Source organism: Manis pentadactyla, chromosome 13 (assembly GCF_030020395.1).
Source record: "Manis pentadactyla isolate mManPen7 chromosome 13, mManPen7.hap1, whole genome shotgun sequence".
Lineage (NCBI taxonomy): Eukaryota > Metazoa > Chordata > Mammalia > Pholidota > Manidae > Manis > Manis pentadactyla.
Window position 1 is genome coordinate 63519744 of NC_080031.1, and position 6000 is coordinate 63525743.

Genomic DNA, 6000 nt, shown 5'->3' on the forward strand with positions numbered 1-6000 from the left:
CAAAAGAAAAAAAAATATTTTCTGAGTATTTTTAGATCTCAGGTAACAGTTCTTTTTTTAAAGTATAATGGATGTCCTTGAAGTTCTTCAACAGTTACTACATTAGATAAATTAGAAACACTGTTAAATTTCAACAGGGATTCCTCTGAGCTTTTAGAGTTAACTGCGATAAATAATTTAACCTTTAGTAAATTTAGATGTTGAGTAGGTAGGAGCAGAGGGAAGAACTTGTATTTATTTGGTGTCATTCCCATGCTTCAACTGCATGCTGCAATCTTTAAAATAGTCTAGTTCACACTTAGTTTTCAAGTCCGGTTTCCAGTTCTGTTCCTTTAGGAGTTTTCCCTTCCTGCTGAGAATACTTTTCTTTTTTTTTCATTTGAGAGAGACAGTCTTCCATGTCTAGTGTCACTTAGAAATTCTGTCTATAGCTTGCTTATATCTATTGTTGAATTTGTCATATTGTGCCGAAAATATTTAGGTTAAAATTCTGGGTCTAGTTTGTGACCTATTCTTAAGCTAGAATCAGCTACCTAACTTTCTGTTCTGGGGATGGGGCTAGATGGGAGTCTGGGCTAGGATTTCTCAAGTCTAGCCTCTCTGTGAAGTAAAAACAGAGGGGATGGGTCAGAGCTTTGCATGGACTTTGCCATTGTGACCTAAAGTCAGACCCCTCTCTATTCTTTCTTTTCTTTTTCCTTTTGGTGGCCGCCTATATAATGCAGCAGGTCTCTTATGCTGTTTAAGATGTTATTATCTGGCAAGGCAGTTGTTATCTGAGGAATAATTAAGAAGAAATGTAACTGATTGCTGGCTTTGAGACTTACTAACCAATTCTCAAGAGAAGGTAACAGGAATTTAGCAAATAAATGTTTGGTGAAAAATTTAGGTAAATATGTGTCTAGCTTGGTGGAGATAAAGTTGGAGATGCAGTTTAATGTTCTTTATTTGCTTATTTTAGCTCTACCACAGACTGATTCGCTGAGCCAAACTGTACTCATGCCAGAAGTTTCTACTCCAAATATGAATGCTTTAAAACATGAAAACCAAACCAGACTTTCTATTTCCCAAATCAGCACCACTCTCCCTCCCACAACCAGTACAGAGAGAAGTGGAGGGGCATCTGTGGCCCCTCGTCCCTCACCTACCGCCTCTCTGTCCCAAGAGGAGGCCGGTAACAATGAAGATCCTAGCATTGAGGAGGAGGATCTTCTCACACTGACTAGTTGCCAAAGACACTCTGGACAATGGGGATTACGGAGAACCAGAATATGATTGGACCACCAGCCCCAGCGATGAGGAGTCCAGTGAGGCCTTGGAAGATAACAGAAGCTACATAGAAATCGAACAGTCAGTGAGATCTTTTAAGACCTCATCTTCAAATATAGAAGAGGAAGATAGCCAATTCTTTTTTCATCTTATTATTTTTGCTCTATGTATTGCTGTTGTTTACATTACATACCACAACAAAAGGAAGGTAAGTTGCCCTTTATTATCTCATTCATCGTTCTAATTCATACTTCTGATGATTCAATTTTTTTCTTTTTATTCAAGTTTAAATTGATGGTGAAATATTGAGATGTCTAATCAGTTTATAAATCTGGCATATTTTAACAAAATACAGACAGAATCCTTTACGCCATGTGATTCCAAAAAAGTCAGATTATTTTTTAATAAGCAAAACTAAAGTGCAGTGTTTATTTATTTTTTAATTGAAGTATCATTGATACACAATCTTATATTAGTTTCAAATGTACAACACAGTGGTTCAACAGTTACCCATGTTATTAAATCCTTAACCCTTTTAGTGCAGTTCAGTCTTTCAATGTAGAAAGATGTTGCAGAACCATTGACTATATTCTCCCTCTGTACTGCTGTCCCTAGGACCAACTTATATTGTGATTGCAAATTATTGTGCCCCTTTAATCCCTTCACCTCCCCCACCAAGTGGTTAGTTTGAAAAAAGGATTTTATCTTACATTAGCATTGCTACTTCAGTGGGAATACTTGTAGAAAAACATTATTAACTTAAGACTTTTCATTTATTAAGCATTCAACTTAATGATATTTTGGTAACTTTTTTCTGGTTGTAAAATTATTACATGCTTATTTTAGGGAATTCAGGAAACACAGAAGTATAGAAAGGAAAATTTAAGCTATCAATCATCCAAAGTTGAGCATTATTAATATGTTGGTATATTTCTGGTCTATAATTATGTATATAATTGAGATATAATGTGTGTATGTTATATTTTTGAATGACTTGATCTCGTAGAGTTTTATATCTTGCTTTTTACATAACAAATCATGAGCATTTTCCATATCATTAATACTCTTTAAAAACATGATTTAACAGATACACAATTTAGCCGTTTTTCTATTGAATATTTAGATGGTTTCCAATTTTTAGTTCAAAAATAATATTGTGATGAACATTTCTGTACTGGAATTGACTTGTTGATTACATGAAGCAAACAAGGCATATGTAGGACTGGATGGAAAATTTACTGTGAGGGTACATCTCAGCACTGTGTAGTGGCAGAGCTGAATAGTTCAGCTTTTCAAATGCTTAAAGGGAGGCCAAACACACAATGTCTTTCTAAATACTTTCTGATTAGGAAATTTCTGTCTTTGACTTTATTGTAACTTGCTTTGTGATTCTGGCAAGCCATCTTCCCCTTTGGGGCCTTTATTTCTTCATCTGAGAAATGACAAAACTGGACCAGATAATTTCAAGATGCCTTCCAGCTTTGAGAATCAGCAATTCTTATATATAACTGTTGGTGGTTTTGAGTTAGAAATCAAGCACTACAAACCCTTTTGGTTATTTGTGTTTTATTAGTTTATTGCTAGCATTGTAAATATTTGTAGGTGGACAAAATTTTGAATGCTAGTGACATTCTATCCTAGTGTTTAGTGTTGAGCCATCTCTATTATAGCATCTAAGGACCTTGTTAAACAGGTAGGCTCCTGGGCCCTGCTGCAGTCTGTTAACTCATCTCTGAAGATAGAGCCCAGGAATCAGTCTTTAACAAGCACTCCTATGTATGTTAAAATTATAGAAGCACTGTCTAGCCTTGTTTACAAGATGGAAAATAAAACAGCCTTATTGTTATTTAACTTTTTGTATTTGGGAACCTAGTAGAGATATTTCACTTGTTATAAAACCTTTTAACGTATCCTCCATTTTCTCTTTTGCATATCTAATTATTTTGTTTTATTCCAGATTTTCCTTCTGGTTCAAAGCAGGAAATGGCGTGATGGTCTTTGTTCCAAAACAGTGGAATACCATTGTCTGGACCAGAATGTTAATGAGGCAATGCCTTCTCTGAAGATTACCAATGATTATATTTTTTAAAGCACTGTGATTTCAGTTTGCTTATTATGTAATGTTATTTGCTTGACTTTTTATATGACATTGTGCAGATGTTTGCCATAGGCAACTGGTACTTAAATGAGAGGTAGGTCTCTCTTTATTTTGCCTTGGTGCTTTGAAAATTAAATATCACAAACAAGGAGTATTTCATTTATTCCTACACTTTTAGAAGTGAATTCAATTGGGTGTCCAAAATGTGGAGCTAAGCATTACCTGTTAGTTTTTTTGTTTTAGATTTCTTTATTCTACTTCTTCTGGAAGTATTAGTAATTCTACTTTTAAAAAATCCCAAACTTGTAACAAAATTCTAACATATCTGAAACTGCTGACTCAGATTCTCTGTCTGCCGCCCAAGTACTATTTTTTAAACACACATTTCTTTGTGCTCCCAAACTGTAATCTACAAGGATGTATGCTTTGCGTATAGATAACATTCTTTCTTCCAGAAAAATTGCTTTGAATATTTTTGGATAAGTTAAACATGACTTAAGATAATGGTATTGCTCAATCTGGCCACAATTTTAGGTAACACATTCACAAATGTGTCTAGAAATTCTGACAATAGAGAGGACAGTGCAGTTTGCATTGGACATAGGCAAAATATTATAGAGATGCCATTTTCTGGTTTGAATTACTGAGTTAAATTTAGAAGTAGAAATTATGGTAAAATATCAGATACATGTAAAATTGCTTTTAGTTAACAATTGATTGTAGCACAGTTTCCTCCAACCTTTGAAGCAAGGTGCAGAATTTAAAATTATATCAGATTTGTTGACTTTATTATCTTGTAATATGTTTGAATAAATCTTAGAGGCCATTATCACTTAATTAATATATCTAGAACTTTCAAATTAAAATTATACCCAAATGAAGTTGTTTGTATACATAAAGGATGTAGGAGTACACTGTCTTTTTCACCCCCTGTACTTGTTTTTCTTCTTTTTTTTTATAGCAACTTGAAATTATTTACTGTATTTCATTTTATTGTGTCTTTCTATCATAATGAATTGATCCATATGTAAATATATGATTTGAACCATGGTTGACTTACAAGGGTCCCTACAACTTTTTAGAAAACATAGCCCCTGATATACACACTCACAAAGCCCAGATGAGCCGGAGGGCGTGTGCTCTGTGTAGGGATGGAGGGAGCGGGGCAGTCCGTCATTTCTCCAGGGTGGACGATTTACTGTCCTAATAAGGAAGGGAAGCACTATGGAAATACACCTGAACTGTTTTACTGCAGTAATATTTTTCATATCGGAAATTGTATTAGTTAAAATTTTGAATAAGATTTTAAAAAATAAATGGTAAAGATATATAAATTTATGATTTTATAAGTGTGTTTCATTTTAATGATGGCATGTGGGTCCTTCATTTGGGTGGTGATGAAGAGGTAGTATTGTGTGTGGGTGGGAGTGAACCTGACTAGCTTGCTTTTGTTACTTGTAGCAGAATTCTGCCTCTTTGAATTCACTTATAGTTCTAAATCCTACTTTAGGCCTAACTTACTGCTAAATACTGAAGTTTATTGAAAACTGTAGCAAAGTAGGATGAAAAAAAAGGAAAGCAGTTAGATCAGTATGTGCTCTAGCATTCTGGCCTTCTTGTCTCCCCGCTGAGCACCCCCTCATTCTGGAGGATCAGCCCCAGTGGACCTAGAGCTCTCGGGCACCTGCTGATGGCAGCCTTTGCGGCCCAAGTCCCAACGCTGCAGTCAGGTAGCCTCTGACCTGGAGCGTCAGACCCTACATCTGATGAGAAGTGCCCCCAGAGTCACAGAGGCACCTGAGCTGCTGGCCTATAAATATGTATGTAATTCAAATGCGTATGTATGTTATAATATTACATGAATTTGATCACATAGTTTTGCTTCTTGCTTTTTACCTAACAAATCTTACCTAACAAATTTGGATAAATTGATTAATCCAAATTAATATGGATTAATGATAATCCATATCATTAATATTCTTTAAGAACATTTAATAGTTACATAATTTATTTAGCTGTTTTCCTGTGAAATGTTTAGATGGCTTTCAATTTTTGGTTCAGAAATAATACTGTGATGTCATTTCTTTACTAGAATTGGTTTGTTGAACTACATGGGGCAAAGGTGTAAATAGGCCTGGATGGCACAGGTAAAACCCACACTCGGGTCTTTCAGCACTGTTGTATCCTGCTTAGGTGTGGTATTGTCTGTTTCCTTCTCCTGTGTTGCCTTTTGGATAGACCAGAAGCTCTGCAGCAAGCGTTAGTACAGATGGCGTAATAGGTTGCGCTTTTGCTCCCAGTCCTGTATCTTATCTGAAAAGGAATGTGTGGAAACTTGTGAGGCAGACGGAAACAGGCATTTAGAATTTGTGCAGGCAGGCATATCTTGACTGGGGCTTTGATTTTAGATGGAAACTCATGAGGCTGAGTGCAAGCTCTTTCATAGAATGTGTGCTCCATGAGATGTGAGCTTGAGAACAGAGACCAGCTCTTACTCATTTTTAGCCCTATATTCAGCATTGCCTAGCAGCTGCTGGCCCCTTGAAATTGTTCAATGATGTATTTGGAAAATTAGATGAGAAAACCTAACACAAATCAAGACTCTCCATCTGCTTATACATCTAGCATTCTGT

General features: G+C 35.7%; 1 pseudogene; it reads left to right on the forward strand.

The window, feature by feature from the left end:
• Window positions 1-4699, forward strand: part of LOC118921445 (keratinocyte-associated transmembrane protein 2-like) — a 33817-nt pseudogene extending 29118 nt beyond the window's left edge.
• Window positions 4700-6000: the final 1301 nt, after the last annotated feature.